Source organism: Macrotis lagotis, chromosome 3, assembly GCF_037893015.1.
Source record: "Macrotis lagotis isolate mMagLag1 chromosome 3, bilby.v1.9.chrom.fasta, whole genome shotgun sequence".
Taxonomy (NCBI): Eukaryota; Metazoa; Chordata; class Mammalia; order Peramelemorphia; family Peramelidae; genus Macrotis; species Macrotis lagotis.
The window spans coordinates 228,961,106-228,984,202 of record NC_133660.1 but is presented as its reverse complement, the minus strand read 5'-3'; the positions used below and the strand labels follow the sequence as shown (position 1 = coordinate 228,984,202).

The following is a 23,097-nucleotide window of genomic DNA, read 5'->3' as shown; positions in this document are numbered from 1 at the left end:
TCGAAGGGGTTTTCTTGGCAAAGATACTAGAATGATTGGCTATTTTCCTTCTACAGTGAATCATCTTTTGTCTGACCCTACACAGCAAAGCTCATAGTTTCATAATGAGCTTTGTGAACACTTCCACCATGTTAAGGCAACAATCTAGGGGGGAACAACATTAATAAATGTTGATCAGTAATTGAATAAGGGAGCAACTGACACTAACCAATCCATAAGAATTGAAATATAGAATCACAGAGTCTTATATAGTATTATGGGGAGGGGAGAACATCCCTCAGAGTATACCCAGAATTGACCTTTCTGATTCCAGTTGTCCTGGCACTGGGAAGATTTGGGGTTTAGGACTGGGGAGGTTGTAGAATGCCCTTAGTGGTTTTTTGGATCTCCTCACACTGGGCTACCACATTGCTGGAACTATTTCCCCAAGCTCTCATAGGGTTGACAGGAAGGATAGCTTCAAGCACACTCCATGGGTCAGTCTCTATGATACTAAACATCTCTAGTTCCTTAAACGCATCTTGTATGGCTTGGTCATCAGTCCACCATCTTGGATTACTTTTTCTGGGTATACTACATGCATCAATGTCCTTCTTAAAATGCATTGTCAAGGATTGAATATAATACTCCAGTTGTGGTCTATCCAATCAGGCCATCCCCTTATCATCCCTCCCCCACTAGAGCCTAAGTTTTCCACTTTTGTGCCTTAACTTTAGACCAGAACTATTTAATCTTTTGTGTCATGGGCCTCTTTAGCAGTCACCTTCTCAGCATAATGTTCTTAAATACATAAAAGAAAATATATATAAATACAAATACATAAAAGAAAATATATAGGACTACTAAGGAAATCAATTATATTGAAATAGAGATGTAATATTTCTTTCTTTTTTTGTAATATTTCTTTCTTGTCCAAGTTCACAGAAGCCCTGAAATCTCTCTGTAGTCCAGAGACTCAAACTCTAGACATTCCTTAAATACAAGATCAAACTGCACAGACCATAGCATCCAACCTCAGTGTCCCTCCTTCAGAGATAACCAATGAGGACCTTACTCAGGTATGTAGGACTCAGTCTACCTCTTGAGCCCTATTTCCATCAACTTCCAAAGGAAAGAAATCTCAAGATAACCAATCCCCAGCCCACTCTCCCCATATCCTGCCAGAGATGTGAGGGAAGTTACCAGCTAAGATCTATAGATGGGAGTCCATACTAGAGAAAAGGAGGAATTGCATCCTACACCCCTTATAGAGAGTTTCCTGCTAGACAAAACAAAGAATCCTCTGATGAGGGTGGGAGGGAAGTTTCTGCCATGGAGAAAAAGGCTCTTCCCCCATTGGGAGTCAAGTGATTTTATATCCAGAACTAGAAAGGACTCTGGAAGACATCTAGTTCAGCTCCCTTCTTTTAGAGATGAGGTAGCTGAGGGTCATGGAAATGAAGTGACTTGCCTAGAGTCACACAGCTAATAAGGGTGAGAATTAGGATTTGAACCCAGGTCTCTCTGCATCCAAGATCAGTAGATAAAGATAGAGTAGATTATAGAGATCCAGAATGCCAAACCTAGAGAGACAGACTAATGAAGTGGAAAGAGTAGACTCTTAAGGCAAAAAAAAAAAAAACCACAAAAAAAACCTGGGTTCAAGTTCTGGGAGCTACTAATTGGTAGCTTTATGACTCTAGGTAAAATCACATGTTCTGAGTCTAAAATGAGGATAATAATAACAATGCTTATATTTCTGACACCCCCCTCACTATTGTGAAAGAAAAGCTTGGAAAACTCCTAAACAAGTGGGGCCTGCTTTCTTCTCTGTTCCCCGGCCCCCTGGGGCACAGGTGAAAACAATCTACAAGTTGCCCAGGTTTTCTCAACTTTGTGAGTTTGGTTTAAATTACAGAGTGCTAAACACGTCTGTGCTTTCCAAAGGCTCCTGTAACAAAGTAATGGCACTGTGAGTGCGAGCTTTCTGGGGTGACGATGGAGTCGACTATAAATACTGAGAGCCAGCAAAAGCCCTAATTAGAGAGAGACTTTGGACAGATGTGGTGGGAGCAGGATGATTTAAAGCAAGCTCAGCACCAGGTTAAGACTCAGAATGTCTGCATTCCATGGCCCATCCACTCCTACGGAGACATATGTTCCCCTCAGGGACAACAAGGCAGCAACTGTAGCAGAGCCTGGGAAAAAATGGAAGGAGGCTAGGAGGGAAAGAGAGATGGGACAAAGGCTGGTCACACCTGAGGTGCAGCCAAATGAAGATGCACAGCTGTATTGGAGAACTAGAAAATGATGGTTGGGGGCTGGAGTTAATATGAAGAATGAAGTTACTCCCTACCCTGATTTGTTAGCACCCTGGGACAAAGTTACATAGGCAATAGAGAAAATTGATATGGTCAGAATTCTTTGTATTAGTCTGGCAGATGTGCAAAAGATAGGTTGATGGAGTAGAGAGATGGGATTCAGGAAGACTAGTCAAGAAGCTATTATAATAGGCTAGGAGAAAGGCAGTAAGGATCTGAACCAGGTTAGTAGTAGAATGGAAGCTCCTTTTGGTATTTGTATCCCCAATGACTTGCCTATGGTAAAGATTAGATAAATATTTGGTGAGGACCTATGGAAATGAGAGGTTATGAGGGTGGGGAGGGAGAAGAAAGACTCCGAAATGACACCAAGATTTTGATGGACCCAGTGGTTCCATCAGTGGAGAGATAAAGAAGCAGGGATTGGAATAAACCTTGATTTCAAGGCGAGAGTGATACAATTGACCTAGCTAGGACAAGGTATACCTTGGAGAAGTGGTGGAAAGAAATCAATCAACAAACATTTTAAGCACATAGATTGTGCCAGATACTGTTCTAAATGGGGGAAACAAAAAGAGAAGCTTTGAGGACTCCATGGATATCTCAATGTAGCAGATATTGAATTCCAGGCTAAGAAGTTCCAACTTATAGTCTTAATTGTTAAATTATGAGTTCAGTGAAAGATGGACAGATTGGAGACAGCAATACTTGACCAGCACCTTTTAGATTCAAAGCTTAGAGACGCTTAGGGAATCCTGATGTGGGAGAGAGCCATCCCTCCCTGCTCTACAGGAAGAAAACACAGCTGTTCTGTCTCTGCAGTTGGTATTTAAAGGGCCAGGAAACCCCACCCCCTCACAAGGATGTAGGACTAGCAAAACATAGATTCTGATATAGTCTTTTCCCTCTCCCCCTCAGTTATATATTTATTCTTTGATTTACTTTGAATAAATCCTTTGGAAAGTTGTCATGTGAAAGATAAATGACACTTCTTCTCCTTGACCCCAAAGGAGAGAATTAGGAACAAGGGGGAAGTGTATGTGTATGTTGAGAAAGGGGGGTGTTGGGGCAGGAACTGAAGAGAAGCATATGATGAAAGTAGAATGGAGATAATAAAAATTGGGGCACTTGGTTCCCCATACCTCTACTTTGCATTTTGAGGGAAGTAGGTAATTTAATAAACTCAAACCAAGTGGTCTCAGAGGATTAGGTAGCCAGAAGGCAAATGGGAGTGGGACTTGGAGAATTTGCTGAATCTCTCGACCCATGTAACATAATTTCCTGGGCTTGAGGAAGATGTACCATCATGAGGCTGAAAGAGACAGAACATCAGACCGTGAAATTCATGTTGACCCAGTCCAGTCTTAGGAATGGTGACCCACTTCAAAAATATAAGAGGGTGTATGTCCTCAATCACTGAAAATATTTCTGAGAGATCAAATGTGTGTGAGGGAGAAATTCAACCCTACCATAAAATCTAAATGCAAGGAAGTCAAATACTTCCAAGATTGATAATCTTCCAAGATAAGGAAGCTTTAAGATATCTCCATTCCTCCATTCCTACTTTGGGACTGGCCTCTGACTACAACTCCAACAAAAAGTTGCAAAAGAGGACTGACACCATCTGCTGGAGAATGTGGGGCAAAGTGATACCACAAAGAACAGAGGAACCAAGAGAATCTAAGGTAGGAAGTAGGAGTGGGCAGCACAAAGTCCACTACCCCCTGGGAGCTCCAGAGAATTACAAGCAGAGCTAAAAGCTATACTCCACAGATGGTGAAAGGAACTATGAAAGAGAACACCAATGAGGAATGACTACAAAAACTGTGATAGAAGACATGGTGAAGGGTGACCACCCTAGGTAGCCACACACTGCTAGGACCTTTACCAGGACATGATTGTAAAAGATTGAAGGTCTATAGGCCTCTCTGCAAAGGGTTATAGACAGGTAAGTCTTGTCATGTTCTTGTCAGACAAATGTCTGAGCACCATTTATTTACTGATCACTAAATAAAACTATTCATTCTCTGGACCTTATGAACTATATACTTGCAAGAGGATTTGGTGACAACATACACCAACAGATGGTCCCAACTTGTCATTTCTCCTTTTTCAAGGAAATCAGTACAGACTTACAGTCTTCCTCTAGTTTCAATTTCTGCTTTCATATATACACACAATCTTCTCCCCTTAAATATCTCAATGTCCCTTAAAACATTCTGCTTCTTGACCTCTCTCTACTTATCATCTTCAACTGCAAGCCACCCACAGCAATAGAAATACCTTAGATTTCACCATCACTCATAGCTATGCTATTTCATGATCCTAAAATTCTCCTTCCTAGTCATAATCTCAAGTCCTTCCATCTCTCTTTCTGCCTCTTTCCTTCTAAACCCATCCTTTGTCTTCATTGCAACCACCACCCCCTCTAGTCTACTGCTGCATATACTTCCAAAGTCCCAATCCTAAACTACCCATCACAATATACAAGTTGCATATATGTATAAATAATCTTTTTTTCTGAATTCATGTCTTCCATAGCCAACTAACTGCTCATCAAAATTCACCCTCCTGGATATTGCATCAGTATCTCAAATTCAACATATTCCCAAAAGAACTCATCATTTCTTCTTTAAGGTCACTTCTACCTTCAAATATATGTTTCTACTGAGGACAACACCAATCCTCCTTGTCATTCAGGTTAGTGACATTAGAGTTGTCGTTTACTCTTCTCCTCTCCTCACCTCCTATATCAAATCAGTTACCAATCCTATTCTTGGATGACAGACTATAGTTGCTTATTATATTAACTTGTGTTTTTGTATATAATAAATGTGTATGTACATATTTCCAGCTAATTAGATAACATGTTTATATATGTATATAGTTGGTTAGATGACTTAAGTTTATATATACATATATGTAGACACACATATATAAGCTTATACTAGCTAATCAGCTAGAGATAACATATTCTAATACAAGACTTAGAGGCAGAAATTCCGACTGATCCTTCTTAGTTATGCAACTATAAACATCTCATTTTTTTCCTTTCTAAGCCTTAAGCAATTCTCGAAGATTCTAAGTTATGGAAAGGTTGCAATTTGCAGTCAGAGGGAGCTCCCACACAAATGAAACCACAGGTCCATAACCTAAGCTCAGCTGGGCCCCCGTTACTGCACAGCAATCCTTTTATTCTCTATTTATTGATTTTCTGCGGTGTTCCTTCCAGCAACTGTTCCAAACCTTCTCCTCTCTCCTTAAGCCTTATGTCACCTTTTACCCCCTCCCTCTTAGCAAGGGAACTCAAAGACAGCCAAGACAATTTGCTATGAATTCTCTTTTCTCCCCTATTCCACACCACAAAACCCTTTTAGCCCGTGTATCCTTCCTTGTTCCAGACTCCAAAGGAGAGGCTAGATCATCTCCTCATCTCCTCTACTTTTGCTCTTCATCCTCTGACTTTCCATCTCCTCTAGGAAATTGCTTCTTCATTTTGTTCCCTGTCTCTCATCTTCTATTTCTCTTTATCCACTGACTCCTCCCTATCTACCTACAACCATGTTCTCCTTTCATAAATGACCTTCTAAGAAAGTTGTCTCTACTCGTCATCTCCCTTTCCTCATCTCCTGCTCTCTTCTCAATCTCTTGTAGTTTGTCTTTGGATCCTACATTCTGACTGAAACTGCTCTCATCAAGATTGTCAAGGATCCTTTAATCATTTAATCAGATGGGTTTGTTTTCCCAGTTCTCATCCTCCATGACTTCACCATAGATTTTGACCATCTAACACCCTTAACTCCAGGACATTTTCTCCTCCCTTGGCTTCCATGACACTGAACTTTCAACCTATCTGATTGTTACTCAGTCTCCTGAATTAGATCCACATCCATCTTCTGCCCTCCACCCTATGTGCCCTCCAAGCCCCTATCCTGTTCTTCTCTTCTCTTTTTTTTCTCTCTCTGCTTTCTTCTTGGTGATCACATTTGTTCTCAAGGGTTTAATGATCATTTCTACACAGATACTTCCTAAATCCATACACCTAGCCCTAATCTGTTTTTTTTCTGAATTCAAGACTTCCATAGTCAACTGTTCATCAATTTTTTCCACCTGGATGTTGCATCAGAATCTTAATCTCAGCATATCCCCCAAAGAACTCATCATTTCTTGCCAAAATACACCACCTCCTTAAAATATCAGTTTCTGTTGAGGACATCACCATCCTTCTAGTCATTCAAGTCTGTGACCTCAGAGTTGTCATTGATGCTTCTCCTCCCCTTATCCAATATACAATCAGTTGCCATATTGTACTTCTACATATATTATACCTTTCCCTTCTCTTTATTCTCAGTCTCCAGTTTAATTCAGTCCCTCATTGCCTCTTATGTTATTGTAATAATCTTACAATTTGTCTCCTTGCTTCTTCCCGCCCCTTCCAAACTATCCTCTATATAAACAACAAAATAATCTAGCTAAAGTTGAGGTCTAACCATATTACCTTGCTCAAAAATGTTCAATGACTCCTTATTCCATCAAAAATAAAATATAGACTTCTAAGTCTATATGACCCTGACCAACTGTTTCAAATTTATTTCATGTTATTTTCCTCCATGACTTTTACATTCCTACCAAAATGACCTATTGATAGTTCCTCAGTTTTGCACTCCATCTCCCTTTCACCTAGCAAACACTCAATAAATATTTGTTAAAAACTGGCAAAATGATAAAGATGGGGAGGGGGGCAACTAGATGGTGCAGTGGCTAGAGCACCAGCCCTGGAGTCAGGAGTACCTGATTTCAAATCTAGCCTCAGACACTTAAAAATTACCTACTGTGTGGCCTTGGGCAAGACATTTAACCCCACTGCCTTGCAAAAACCTAAAAAAATTGATAAAGATGGGAAGAAGTAAAGGTCTTACCATTCCAAAAAGCAATTTGGAAATGTGTGAATAAAATGTTCTTACCTCTTGAGCCAGAGAGCCTTCTGTTAGGCAGACAATACATGTCAAAGAAGTCAAAAATAGAAAGAGAAGTTCCACATGCACCAAGATATCTACACTAGCAAAGAACAGGAAATAAAATAGATACCCATCAAATGAAGAATGGCTAATCAAATTATGGCAATTAAGGTGACTGAATACTAGTTAGTCAATCAATCAATAGGCATTTATTAAGCACTTACTATTTTCCCTCAGCACTGGACTAATATAAAGAAAGATACAAAAAAAGGCAAACATATAGTAACCTTCTGCCAAAGACTCACATTCTAATGGGGAAAGACAATGCAAATAACTATGAAATACAAGATATATACACCATAAACAGAAGGCACTCTCACAGGGAATGAACTAGCAGATGAAAGCAAGTTTTTTAATTAGGAAGTAGAAATTCTGGCAACCTTAAAGGAAGGGGTGGTTAGATCTAAAATGTCACATTTAGAGGGATGGGAAAAGGGTCGTGTTTTACACATGGAAGAGAGATTAGAATCACTGGGATGGAGAGAGGTGATGCAGTGAGAGTATGTTAACTATTGAGGAATGAGTCTAGACAGGTTTCAGTAATTCAGATCTGTTGAGGTAGCCAGATGATAAGACTGTTCCTTGATGATAAGACCTCCCTTGAGGTTCAAGTTTGTGTCAGGTGGTAATATTGTGTCTGACAGGAACCAAGAGGTCTACCTCATAGTAGGCAGGAACAGGCAAAGGTAGGGCAATCAGGGGAGTCCCAACAGGGAGGCAGGAGAAGGAAGTGGGAGTAGTTTTTCATCAAGGGGTGGCCTGATTAGAAAAGGTCCCAAGTCAAAGACAGTGGAAGGGAAGAATAAAGCCCTGAATCTGAGAGCAAAGATAGGGAATGAGAGGTAGGTGGCAGGGCAGGGGAAGTGCCACTGTGGTACTCTCTGAGAAAGCCCTGAAGCAAAGTCAGAAGACTAGGTAGATGATTGGATGGGAGTAGGAGAGCTAGAAGGTGAAGAGGGATGAGTTAGGGCTCAAGGGAGCAAAAGTAGAGATGTTGAAGTGAGTGAGAAGAGGGGAAGAGAAAAGGACGAGCCCAGAAAGACTTCTTGGAGAAATATTTGATTTTGACTTTTTAAAGATAGGCAGAAATTCATTACACATCTAAGGAGTTCTCTGATCTAATGGAACTCCTGAATCCAGCTTCTCCTTCTCTGGACTTGTCTAGCCTGCCTTTACCAAAGTTCTAGGTGATGTATTCAAGGTGATATATATCAAGGTGATAGATATATGTATTTATATCTATCTATATGTGTGAATGTGATATATTCAAGGAAACATATTGCCTGCATTCTGTATCATCTTTTGCCAAGGAACAAAATAGGCATGCAGTAGGTTCTTCTGAGAAAGAATGATTGAATTGGAGCATTGATTATAAATTCCAGAAATGACATTGTCCTGTCCTTTATGATGAGATATGGATTTCCTATTATATAAGGGCAAATCCCAGAAATCCTCCCAAACCAAGATGGCTCCAGTGAGAGAGCTCTTTGGAGGGGCTCACACATTCCCCTCCAACTGGGTAATGCATTCGTTGACTTTGGTTCTCAGCTCCTTTCTCTTTTTCTGTAACTTTCTTCTTAGCCAAATATGGGCTCATGAGAATGTTGGACTTGGTCATGGGCTAGAGGCACAAGCATATATTACTGATTTCCCCCAACTTGATACTATTTCCCCTCTTTATTTGTATTTCCAGAGCTTATCCCAGTGCCTAAGACATAGTGAGCACTTAGTCAATACAAGTCTGACTGCCAGATGGCTTCCCATTCCGAGTCTCACTTTCAATCATTGTCCAAGGAGTGTTGGTAGTTTCCTCCCCAGCATCAATCTCTTCAAGTATTAGAATGCTTCAAGTATTAGAAAGGTCTCTTGATCCAGGTTTCATCCATCCATCAACTCATTTCCTTTTACATCCGTGCATTATTACAAGTTACTTGAGTCATCGAGACTCAGGAAAAGGCTCTTTGAACATTTACCCATTGCTCTCTCCCTAATATGCATAGAATTTAGATCTGGGATGCTCCTAGAGATACCCACCTTATTGGGGAGGAGTGGAGCTTCCTGAATGCAGAGGCAGGGATGCTGATCTCAGACCAGAGATTTTCCCAGTCTCAAGAGTAAGGCTACCTCTGGAAATGCAGGATCTGAAGCCTTCTGTAAGGCAGGGAGAAAGGGAGGGAAGTAAAGAGGAACTCAGAAAACAACCCCATGACTCACCTGCTATCCCAGCAGCCACTAGACAAGACCCTTCAGACCACAGGATCTACCACAAGAAGATTCCTTGGATATATTACAGAGGAGAAAACTGAGATTCAAATAACACAGTCAAGATCACCCAGATAGTAAGTGGAAGAGAAAGGATCTGAGACCTGAATCCAAATCTATTATTTCTGCCAGTGTGGCACAGTTATAAGGACAGGGACCCTGATTTTGTATCATTTTTCTCGAAGTGGTGTGTGTGTGTGTGTGTGTGTGTGTGTGTGTGTGTGTGTGTACTGGGAAGGAGGCAGTAGTCCCTCTAGGATAAGATACTAGGCCACACCTAAAGAAGTTGAATAAAATGGGGGATGGGGGCATTGATACTGTAGAGGGGAAAGATCACCTGCCTAAGAGAGGAGATGTTAGATTTGAATCCTGGTTTTCATTCTATTTCTTTGGCTCTGGGCAAGTCACTGCCTCTCTGGACCTCAGTTTCTCTGACTAAAATAAGGGGAGTGGAGCATAGAGAATCTAAGATTCCTTCTCATCTCCAACATTCTGTCCAAAAAAGTCAGAGTAATTCAGGTCAAAGCCTTCCTTGTTTCTCAATAGTGGGTTGTCTTAGTCATGGTTATGAGGATAATTATGACTGTAAATCAGGTCTTTAAATCTGCAGGAATAGGTATTTTAGACCCTACTATTCCCAGTGCATTTTATTAGATGCAGCAATCACTGTTAATAGTCCACCCACTCACGTGAGCTCTTTGGTAAGAAAGAGAGAAAGGGAGGAGAGGAAGGGGAGAAGGGAAGAGAAGAGGGGGAGAGAGACAGAGGAGAAGGGGATTCAGAAAAGAGGGAAAGAAAAGAGGAGAGAGATGGGAAAGGAAAAAGGGGGACAGGAGAAGATGGGAGATGTGAGGAAGAAAGGACAGAAGAGAGAAAAAAGAGGAGAGAGAGAAAAAGGAAAGGGCAAGAGAGGACAGAAGAGGAGAAGGAGCTGGAGAGGAGAAGATAAGAAAATAGAAGAAGAGGAGAAGGAGGAGAGAAGAGATGATGAGAGAGAGTAAGGCAAGGAGGAAGAGATAGAAGAGGAAAGGAAAGGACAGGACAGGAGAAGACAGAAGAAGACAGGGGAGGAACAAAGATCTCAGAGATAAACTCTTCTGCAAAAGCACAGTGCTGCGTGGGCTGGAAAACAAAAAGACCTTCAGCAGATTGCTTTGTGGAGCATTTAGGAGATGTTTGGAAATACTAGCCCAGCACTTCCGCCATGCCCCAGGGAACTGAAATCCTCCCAGTCTCATCCTTTGGCAGGGGATGAGAAGGGAGAGGTTCTCTTTGCTGAGGGCTCCATCCCTGCCTGCCCCCTGAATGCAGGAAGCCCTCGGAGATGCAGGCCCCTACTCCTCCTGCTCTAGTCTGAGCTGCCATTCTAACTAATGTGCCCTTCTCCTTTCTGTAATTAGAAATGTAGTTAAGTATCATCCATGGGAAAGAGACTATGCAATGTAGGTAGAGAGACCATAGAATAGTTAGAGAGAGTCAATCTGGAAGCCCTGGGGACAAGTTATGACTATGACACATACTAGTCTTCTGTCCCTGGACAAGTCATTTATCTTCTTCCAATGACCCCAGACGTCACAGAATAGTAGTTGCCCTTCTGAGTTTGTAGAGGGGATTTCCTCATCAATGAAACCAGAAATCCAGATCAAAAAAGCAAATGTGATTTATAGGAAAATAATCTTAGAGATGTAAATACTTTGCATTCTTCAAGGTCTACCTTAAAAAATAGATCTCATATTTCTAGACCTTACACATTGCAGGTTCCAGGTTCCAGTGCAGCAGATCTTTCTATTCCTTGGACAGGATGTGACCATTTCCCATCTCATATTCCCTGGCCTGGAAGGTCTTCCCTTCTCACTTTCACCTCCTGGAATCCTTTGTAGCTTTCAAGGTGTCAGATTCTTTGTGATCTCATTTGGGGTTTTCTTGGCAGAGATACTGGGAGTAGCTTGCCATTTCTTTCTCCAGCTCATTTTGCAGATGAGAAAACTGGGGTAAACAAGGTTAAGTGACTTATTCAGGATCACACAACTAATAAGTATCTGAAGCTGGATTTGAACTTAGGCTTTCCTGACTCCAAACCAGGCACCCTATCTACTGCGCCACCTTGCAATCCCTAGTTGAGAGACAACTTTCTTAATTCCCCATGAAAAATTACCTTGCATTGATTCTGTACAACATATATCTGTATGTATGGATGGATGTATATATAGACACATATATATCTACATATAGATATATATTTATGTGAGATTTACCCCTGAAGAATATAAGTTCTCTATAGGAAAAATGAGGAGATGAAATGTGATATTGAAGAATTGACAAAGATACTGGAGTGATTTGCTGTTTCTTTCTCTAGTTTATTTTACAGATGAGGAAATCGAGGCAAACAGGGTTAAATTATGATACAACTAGTGTCTGAGGTCAGATTTGAACTCAACAAGATGAGTCGTCTTAACTTCAGGCCAAGCACTACATCCCCTGCAGCACTTCTTAGTGACCTTATTGCACTTTACTTCCCTCCATCTACTGGTGAATATGAATCACTCTAGATAGCTAAACACCAGAAGTGGAATGTTCTTCTTCCTCACTCCTGACTCTTGGAGTCTTTGGTTTCCCTCAACACTCAACTCATCTGCCACCTTCTGCAGAAAGTCTTTTCTTAAAAGATAGATCTAATATTTCTTGATGTTCTTCCACCTCAAAGTTGTCTTGTATCTGCTTTGTACATATTTTTCTTCCTATAAATGTTCACAGTTTCCCCTTTAGGTTGTAAGAGCCTAAGGACAGGAATAGATACTCTGGTACCTAGAATAAGACCTGATACATAATAAATGCTTCTCTCTGACACCTGCTTCATCTCTCTTATTCAATCCTTCTGCCACAACAAGAAGGAGCAGGTGACAAAGAATGAAGTAGGGTATAGAGAGAGTGGTGGAGGCTGGAACAGCAGTCAGGGAAGGTTTCATGAAAGATGGAACTTGATCTGGGTCCAAAAGATGGAGATGGAGGTAGAAAAGAGGACAATGAAGATATGACAACTAGGGAGAACAGTATAAGCAAAAAAGTGGAGGTGAGAGTGAGCCTGGTGCATTTGTGGACTGAGGACCTGTGAGCTACCGATGACCTCAGAGTCAGAAAGGTTTGTGTTTAAGTCCTTTCTCTGGACCACGTTGGAGAAGGCAGTTGAGATCTCAGTGTCCACAAAGCAAGTATAGATCTGCATTCTGCTTTGGCAGAGGGATTTTCCTCATAGGAAATTCCATATTTCAAAAAAACATCACAGCTCCAGTGCAAAAAAATAAAAATAAAAATAAAAATAAATTGTGAGGCTCAGGGACTAGAAAAACCAAAGTCATCTGGGGAAATTATGAGATTCTCCACCAAATTTTACTTATATCCTTAGGGTAGAAAGAACTGTACTTTCCTATGACTTCTTTTGAGCTTTCAGTTCACTAAGGTCCCCAAATCTTTTTCATATGATTTTTCTCTAGTCAGGGCTGCCGCATTGGGTGCATGTTCATTTGATTTTTTTCAACACAGGTATAATAATTTATATCAATCCCTATTAGGTGGTGCAATGGATAGAGCACTGGATTTGGAGTCAGGAAGACTAAGTTCAAATCTAACCTTAAACACTATGCTGACCAAGTCACTACTTGTTTGCCCTTCCTTTACTTATCTATAAAATGGGGTTGATATGGTACCTATCTCCTGGCATTATTGTAAGGATAAAATGAAATAACTTATACGTTTTGCAAGCCTTAAAGCTCTCTGTAAACACTAGTGATTTTCATTATGAAACTTTATCTTGTAAGATTTGGGTCATTGTTCTAGTCCATGGAAATCTTTTTGAATGCTGATTCTGTTATTTAAGGTGCTAACTATTCTTCCCAGTTTTCTGACACAACCCTGGTGTAGAGCCTGGTTGGGCAGGAGTTAGGAGCAGAGGCACAAGTGGGTTCCTGGTTAGAGAAAGAAGTGTAAGATGTCAGTGAGATTGTGTCCATATGGTGGCTCACAGGAGACATTCACATAATATTGGCAAAATGGCAAAGCCCCAAAGAAAGAACATCAGAGGATTTCAGTAGGTTCCCTTGGATTCTTCTAGAATTCAGATACTGGATCATAGAATGAGAACCCACCCAGTCCTCCTAGATTAGAGGAGACCATATGTCTCAGTTCCATGGTATTCTGGATCAACAAGTGAGCTCTTTCAAATATCTCTCTCTGAATCTCTCTCTGTCTCTGTCTCTCTCTCTCTCTCTCCCCCCACCCTTTCTTTCTCTCTCTTCCTCCCTCCCTTCTTCCCCCTTTCTCTTCCTCTCTCCTCCTTCCCCCATCTATCTCTGTCTCTCTTTCTGTCTCTGTCTCTCTGTCTCTCTCTCTCCTCCATATCTCCTTATTTTTCTCTCTCTCTGCTCCTATTCCCTCCTTCCCTCCTTTGTTTCTTCTCTCTCTCTCTCTCTCTCTCTCTCTCTCTCTCTCTCTCTCTCTCTCTCTCTCTCCCCTCCCTCCCTCTCACTCTGTCTGCGCCAAACTCTAGGACTACCTATAATTACAGAAATTGCTGAGCTTTCTGTAATTGCCATGATTACAAGCATTGAAAGGTGCAGAGTATGCCCACTTAAGGTAGGCTGATGGATTTGTTATTTTAGCAAAGGTTCACAGGACCATTAGGACTAGGAGGCTTTCAGAGATCACTCCATTGAATCCCCAGTCTTACCAAAGATTAACCTGGGGTCTCAGACATGGCTAGGAAAGAATAGACTTAGCCAAGGGGGTTGAACCAGTAGTAGAAACCAGGTCTCCTGAATCCCAGAATCTTCTGTAACAAACTTTCACATGGTCTGACCTAGGTCATTTGTTTTGTCCCCAAACGACAGGCTTAGGCCAGCCTCCTATAGTGCTATGACTGAGATTCCAACATCACAGTAAGGGCTCATCCCCAGGCTCATTCCCTACTATTGGTCCCAGACAGGAGAGCAGAATAGTGTAATAGGAAGAGAACCAAAAGCAGGAAGATCTGAGTCCTAGCCCTGTTTCTAGAACAAACTGGATGTGTGACCCTAGGCAAGTCACGCTATCCAGGTGTCCAAGGTACCTCTCAGTACACAAGGGCATTAAGCTGAAGACTATGTCCTAAAATGTATGGTCAAAGGAAATTTCTCAATGAGAGTCCCCTACAGTATCAGATGTGTGAATGAGCATATAATAAGCATCTAAACATGAACCAACACACTGAATGCTGAAGGTCCAAATACAAAAGCAAACAGCCCCTGGTCCCAAGGAGCTTATATTTTAATGAGGAGAGGAGAAGAGAGGAAAGGAGAGAAGAGGAGGGGAAGGGAAAGAAGGGAGGGAGGGAGTGGAGGGGTGCATGGGAGCTAAGAATCTCCTTTATTTTACCCAAACTGGAAGTGCAGTCACCACTCAAGGGCCAATCCCACTGCTCATCACCAAGGAAGCTTTAACCTGCTCCATTTTTGACCAGGGCTAATTTGAATGGGTATCCAAGCAGTCACACTTTCACTTCAATCCCTGAAGTCCTGGGGACTCATCATATTACAAGACTTAGTTCAGACCTCCAATTGACTTCAGCCCTACCTTAGCTCATAGTTCCTGAATTTGAGCCACCTACCAACTTTAGCCTCACTGTAACAAGGACTAAAAACATTGGCCAACATGCCCAGTTCTCTTGGAATCCATCTTGGAAATCACTCTTTCTTCTTCATTTCTTTCCTAGGAAGGTTAAAAGCCTTCATTGGGGCAGAGAACTTTCTCTCTATTTCCCTCTACCAGATGATGGGAGGCTGGCCAAGGGAGACTAAGTGAAAACTGGGCCCCTGAAGACGAGAGGAAGTAAACTTCCACCCAATGGAGGCAGCAGCAAAGACTAAGAGGATCCAAGTTGAGAGAGAGAAATTGGGGCTCAGAGGGACCTTTGGCCAAAGTATATATTTCTAAGGGTTTTTAGTGAGAAAGTCACTTTAGAGCTTACAATCATATTTTAAACATGGGGAAATTGAAGGTCAGGGAGAGGAAGTAATATTCTTTATCACATAGCTGATTAGGAGGTTGAATAGGACCTGGTGGCATGATACTATTTCTAAAGACAGAGCATTTGCATTCAAGTCCTCACTCTGAGACTTACTACTTGCTGCTTGTGGGCAGGTCACTTACCCTTTCCTGGGTTTCATTTTCATTATTCATACAATAAGGGGACCTCTGTGGTCTGTTTCAGTTCTATATCTGTAATGATACCCTAGGTCCTCTGACTCCAAATCCTATGCTCAGGTGAGAATGGAGACCTGCAGAGACATTGTCATCTGGACATTCTTTCCAAGTGAGAACCAATATCTGGAGCTTTAGAAACATCTGGATGGGTGTGTAAATTCCCCTCTTCCCAGCTACATGTTCAGTATTAGAGCCCCAGTCAGAACTTGCCTGAATTTGCCAGGAGCCCAATTGCCTTTCATTTGAGACCTGAGATCACTATGGCAACACAGTCCTCACAGCCCTGGTGAATATGACATTCTCAGCTGTGACCACTAGCCCAGACTCAGCATTACTCTGCATTTCCATTTGAGTCATTTTGATGGGAGTTTTTGCTTTGTTTTCATTGACAGTTTGGGACTTGCTATGCCAAGAAGGTAGAAGTAAAGGTCGGCCATCCAAGTACTCCAAAGAGACTGGTCACATTCAATTTAAAGTCAATCGTTTCCTACATTTCAAGAAGAGAGGTAAAGCACTAAGATAGGACATGCCAGCTATGTTGTCAGAGTCCCTGTTGTTGGGTTTGCTTAATCATTTTATTTTGTGTTATAAGGGGGGGGTTCTATGAAGAGAATATTGGGGGCATTGGCTAGAATGTAAAAAAACAAAAGACTAATAAAACCAGAAAGAAAAGAAGCTTACTTCTCTGGAGGAGGGAGAGAAGGAAAAGAAGGAAAGAAAGACAAGGGGAGGGGGGCAAAGAGAAGAAAAAAGATACATAAAGGTAGGGACAGAAAGAGATAGATATATGTGAGAAGAGGGAACAAGCATGTATTAATTATTAGACAGTGTGAAATGTTTTCCAAATATCTCATTTGGTCCTCACAACAACCCTGTGAGGTAGATACTATTACTTTACAGTCAAGGAAACTGAGGCAGACAGAATTTGAAGGACTTTCCCTGTGAGCAGTTGAGTCTGGATTTAAATGCAGACAAAGACTAGGAAAGGAAAGGAGAATGACTCTAATAAGAGAACATACTCTACAAAGTTGTTGTGAATCTCAAATGAGAGAAGACATGTAGAGTACTTTGCAAATCGTAAAGCCTTCTATAAATACTAGTTATTATTAAGGAAGAGGGAACACATACTAAGGTAAGGTAGGCGGCTGGGCAGTGTATGAGGCCCCTTCAGGGTCTGACATCCACTCTTCTGTTTCAGCAGCCAGAGAAGGAGGCTGAGTGGGCTCTCTGGAGGAGGAGGCAGCTCCTAAGGGTCAGAATATCACCAGGATCTGGGCCAGGAGTTCTAGGTGCCACTGCCCACACACTGCGAATGGACGTCCTCCGCCAGCATCTCCTCAATTGTCTCAAATTATAGCTTTCAGATTCAGCTACAAAGGAAGCCGGAGTTGCCAAGAGATAGACTCAGGATTTGTTTTTGTGAAGATTTTTTTTCCATTAAAAAAAATTGTACTGCTCTTAAAAGCTTAGACTAGATGCACTTACTGCTCTGGCTTTGGAAACAACTTTGATTCATGGATTCTGCAAAAACCAAAGTACAGTCTTTTAACTTAATCTTTTCCCTCAGTAGGTACACATCATCTGTGCCCATGGAAAGGTCACCATACAGTGGGGAAAACAGTTTTCTCACTCTTAGAAAACATGGGTTCAAGTCTTACAAGCTATGTGAATTTGGGCAGTTTATGTGTCCCCTTCAAAACCTCAGTTTCTTCACCTGAAAAAAATGTAAATATAAAATGCTTGCACTACTTCTCTCCCCGGATTGTTGTGGGGAATGTGCTACATGTGTTGTAAAGTGTTCTAGAAACATGGGTTATTATTGCTCTCTCAGCCAGGTATTTCTGCTCTTTTACTCCAAGCACAACCAAAGAGAAGGTCCCCTGAGATACTTCGAAAGACCCTCCCAAACCTGGGAGCCTCTAGATACAAACCTGTTTTGCTAGGAAAATGGCAATGCATTCTCATCATGCTTGCACATCTATTCACAGTGTACCCTCCCACCTTTTATACTATATTCCATGATGCTGCCATTGCTTGAGATGTCAAGGTCACATTTTGATGAGTTGAGATAAATGGTGGAACTGTTGGGACTCAGTGTTTTGTAAATACCTGGGAGCCATTGTAGGGTCTTGAGCAAAGGAATGGAAAGATAAAAAAGCAGTTTTTAGATTACTAGGTGGGAAAGAAGTATGCAGTACAGACTGGGGGAAGATCTTATTTAGCTTCATGAAATAACCAGCCTTTGACCATTCAGACCTTGCTGCCCAGATCTTGTAGAGAGAATATCCTGTTGATGATCCCTGATGATGGCTGTTGGTAAGGAGCAGGCCATGTGCATTGCAAGCATTTTCTCTCAAATCTGAGAATCTGAAAATGAGTCAATGCAGATAGGACTGAGGCCCAAACATCTCCTTGGAGAGCCCATGGTCTTTCAGGAAGGCACCATGAAATCTAATTGGCATTCTGAAATCCTGAAGAAAAGTTTGTGAAAAAGTCAATTATGCTATTTGCCATTGAGGCGATTTGGAACTCCTCTCCTTTTAGAAACAGAAGTGGAAAGAAATCTCATGCTGCATAGAATAGTGCTTTAGAATGCCCTTGCCCTGCCCGTCATGGTCATTGAATGTGGCTTCTCTGATGAATAAAGAGAGAGAGAGGTCAGTTCCTCCCCTACTTAACTTCAACTATTTAAAAAAAAGGCTATTTTTGGTGAGGTCACCCTCCAGCTAACACTACTCCTCACTCCATTCCTTTGCTATCTCTAATATATAATGGAAAGACCCCTACATGGGTAGATGGGAATGAACTATGTTCAAATGCTGCATCTGACTCTTATCAGTTGCATAATCAAGGGCAGGTCACTTAGAATTTCTACTTCTGCCATCCTCATCAGTAAGATAAGGATCATAATCCTTTTGCACAAACCTTCAAGGGATGTGTACCATATATCAGCAAAATAAGAGTGTTCATCAACAGATTTCCCAAGGGAAATCTTACATAGCATAAACTATGGGCAAGAGACTTTCCATCTCTGGGTCTCGTTTTTCTCATCTGTGAAATGGAGACTCATTAATATATGTATTCATTCATCAAAAATTAATGAATTAATTTAAAAGAATTTACAATAATAAAACATTTATATAGTTCTTTAATGTCTTAAAGGTATTTTACATATGTTATCTCATTTGTGCTAAGGACCTATTCTGTACAGATACTGTGTGAGATGCACAGTATTGACTGTATTTGAGACCATTTCATCCCTTGTAGAGCTCATAATCTACTAGGCAGATTCAATATTACATAATAAATGTATTGCTGTAGTTCAGCAGATCTATGATGGAGGGTATCCCCTCCATTCCTGTGTAATGCAACCTACCCCATCTTCTCATTCCCCCACCATTTTTGTCCATGTCCTTCTATAGATACTCCACTAAGGATCCACTGAACATGATGAAGGGCTCCCTATGGATCACATGTTCTCATCCTTCTTATGTATCATGAACTTTCCTGGCAGTATGGTTTCTAAAAGCATAAGTTGTTGTTTTTGTCCTTTATTCTTGAAGAAGACCATGACATCAGGGAGGTTATGCCATCCCAGGTACCTGAATTGGATTTGAGTGAGGGGGTGCTATGTTAAGTCACCAGCTTCACTTTCTCCTCCAGAGTCATCTGGGTCCAGTGGCTGGATATGAATCAGGAAAGCTGGAGATGATCCTGGATGCAAGGCAATCAGGGTTACATGACTTGCCCAAGGTCACACAGCTAATAAGTGGTAAGTGTCTGAGGCCACATTCAAACTCTGGACCTTCTGACTCCAAAGTCAGTGATCCATCCACTATACCAGCTAGCTGCCTCATTAAAGCTATAAAATTAAAAAAAGAAACCAATTATAATCAAATACAGTTATCAAAAAGTATATTTTTAAACCACTTCATGAACCCCTGAACCAGATGTCAATACAGCTGAAAGGTTGAACTGTGTCCTACTCGGGCTGTTACTGTCTTATCTTCCATTCTCACTAAATCTCCAATTTGTCCTTTTCTCATCATGTGCTTCCTGAATGTCATTCACTGTATGTTGCTTTATGCATTTAGGTCATCACTGGAAATTTTTAAAGCCTACTTGAAGCAATCATGTGATTCTCTGTACTGTCCATTATGGCATTCAAAACTGTTATGTTTCAACAATTGTGTTCTTCTAAAATTCATGACGAACAGCATCACCAGAAGTAATGTTCCAAAGTGAGTTTTTGGTATTTGGAGGGAGCTTAGAATAACTAAAAGCAGTTCAATTCAACTTAATTCTACAAGTTTTTTTAATGTTAAAAATTTAAATTCATTATTTGTTTATAACATTTTTTAAAATTTTGAGTTTCAATTCTAATCCTCCCTCCCACTCCTCTACTACCCACTGAGAAGGCAAACAATATGATATCAATTATACTTGTAAAGTCATGCAAAACATATTTCCGTATTAGCCAAATTTAAGTAAAAGCAAGAAAAATAGAGAAAGATATACTTCAATTTATACTCAGAGTTCCTCAATTCTTTCTCCAGAGGTTGGAAGCATTTTTTCATCATGGAACCTTTGTAATTGTCTTGGATCATCCTCTTAATCAGAATAGCTGAGACTTTCCCAGTTGATCACCATTACAACATGCTGTTACTATGCACAATGACTTCCCAATTCTTTGTAATAATCATATAGGCCTTGACATATTTTTCTGAAATCACACCCCCTTATCATTTTCCAAAGCACAATAGTATTCTATCATAATCTTATGTCACAACTTGTTCAATATCCCCCAATTGGTGGAAAACTTCTCCATTCCTAATTCTTTACCCACCCAAAGAGAGTTGCTATCAATATTTTTATACATATAGGTCTTTTTCATTTTTCTCTCTGGTCTCTTTGGGATACAGACCTGATGGTGATATTGCTGGGTTAAAGGGAAAGCACAGTTTTATAGATTCTTAGACCTTGTTCTAAACCGTTATCCAGAATAGTTGGTCCAGTTCATTAGTCCATCAACAGTTCATTACTATACCTATTTTCCCCTCATCCCTTCCAGCATTTGCCATTTCTCAAAGGTATGGGGTGTGACTTTCTCTAATCAATAGTTATTTAAACCATTTTTTTCATATGACTGTTAGATAGCTTTGATTTCCTCTTCTAAAAACTTCTTGCTGATAACCTTTGATCATTTATCAATTAGGGAATGACTCTTATTTTTATAATTGACTCAGTTCTATACACCATATACATTTGAGAATTGAGGACAATATCAGAGAAAGTTGCCCTTAAAATTTTGTGATATTACTTCATTGCCTAAGATATCTTTTAGGAAAATGTCTATGGTATGTATTAGGAAAAAGTTTCCATGATTTCGCCAATTTTTGTCATTGCTTTTTCTGAAATCATGCTTGTTATCTATACCTTTTTTTAGTTCAGCTGAAGCACATTGGATTCTGGGATATTTTAACTCTGTGTGTGTGTGTGTGTGTGTGTGTGTGTGTGTGTGTGTCTTCCTGTTTTAAGGGTCTCTCTATGTGTGAGTTCATCCTAATCATATTCACAGTTATGATTACTAATTGTATATTTCCCCTCATTCCATTTTCTTCTGTTTCTTCTCTTTTTATTCTTACCTTCCTCAAAAGTCCATTTTGCTTCTAACTACTGCCTCCCTTAGTCAATTCCCCCTTTTTATCATCTTCCCCTTCCTTTATACCCTTGCCCTCCTATTTCTCTCTTGGATGTTATACTTCTAATCACAACTGTGTGCTCATGTGTGTGTATGTTTTCTTCCTTCTTTGAACCAATTCTGAGGAGAATGAGATTCAAGCTCTTATTTTCCCCTCTGCTTTAAAATCTCTTCCTTGAGCACAACTTTTATATGAGGAAAATGTCCCTATTCTACCTCTCCCTTCCCCTTTCTCTCGCTCTTTCTTCCCCTTCATTATTTTTGGAGATCATTCCAAGATAATCAATCCACATCCATGCCCTTTGTCTATGTAAATGCCTTTTAACTTCCCTAATGTTGAAAAATTTCTTAGGAGTTTCATCTTCCATGTATCATCTTCCCATATAGGAATGTAAACAAATTAACTTTGAGACCCTTATGATTACTTTCATGTTTAGTGTTTTATAACTCACACGAGTCTTATATTTCAGTGTCACATTTTATATTCAGTTCTGGTCTTTTCATCAGAAATGCTTGAAAGTTCTCTATTTCATTGAATGTCCAATCCCTTCCCCATCACCATCCAAGGTATACTCAGTTTTGCTAGGTATGTAATTTTTGGTTGTAATCCTACCTCTTTTGTCTTGTAGAATATCATAGTCCAAGTCTTATATTTCTTTAACATGGAAGCTGCTAAATCTTGTGTGATACTGACTGTGGCTCTACATATTGGAATTGTTTGTTTCTTGTTGCTTGAATTATTTTCCCTTTGACCTGAAAGTTCTGGAATTTTTAATTTTGGGATATATATCAGTAAGTAATTGGTAGATCCTTTTGATTGCTATTTTACTCTATGGATCTTAGATATTGAAATAACTTTCCTTGATAATTTCTTGAAATATATTATCAAGGCTTTTTCTTTGGTCACGGATCTTCAATAATTTAAAAATTATCTCTGCTTTCTTAATTGTATAGGTCAGTTGCTTTTTACATTGAGATAGTTCACATTTTCTTCTATTTTTTCTTTCTTTTTGTTGTGTTTCCTGGCATAGGAGTCACCCTGTACAAAGGCATGGAAAAGAAGAGAAAATGCTCTGTACATGGAAAATAAAGTGGACTTGTTCGTCCAAAATTTAGGGTGCCTGAGGGAGGTAATGTAAAATCAGTTCTGAGAAGATAGGTTGGAGCTCCACCAGTGAAGGATTTCAAATGCTGAACAAGTAAATTTTTTATTTTAACCTAGAGGCAAAAGCACTATAATTTCCCAAGTGTAATTGAATTCATTTTCACCACAATTTGCCCTTTTACCCTTTTCAACTTTTTTTTATATGTTGTCTTCCATCTTTAGAATATAAGCTCTTTGGGTGATTAGGAGGCACAATGGATAGAGCACTGGCCCTGGAGTCAGGAGTACCTGAGTTCAAATCCGGCCTCAGACACTTAATAATTACCTAGCTGTGTGACCTTGGGTAAGCCACTTAACTCCATTTGCCTTGCAAAAACCTAAAAAAAAAAGAATATAAGCTCCTTGAAGGCAGGAACTGTCTTTTTTACTTCTATTTGTTTTCCCACAGCAATTAGCATGCTGCCAGGCACATGGGAA

General features: G+C 40.3%; 1 long non-coding RNA gene across 1 annotated transcript; it reads left to right on the top strand.

Moving 5' to 3' along the window:
* The first annotated feature begins 980 nt into the window (after positions 1–980).
* Positions 981–16,248, top strand: LOC141516446 (uncharacterized). Its single transcript, XR_012476709.1, has 3 exons — positions 981–1,058; positions 4,842–5,000; positions 16,207–16,248. It is a non-coding gene; the product is annotated as an uncharacterized LOC141516446 (long non-coding RNA).
* Positions 16,249–23,097: the final 6,849 nt, after the last annotated feature.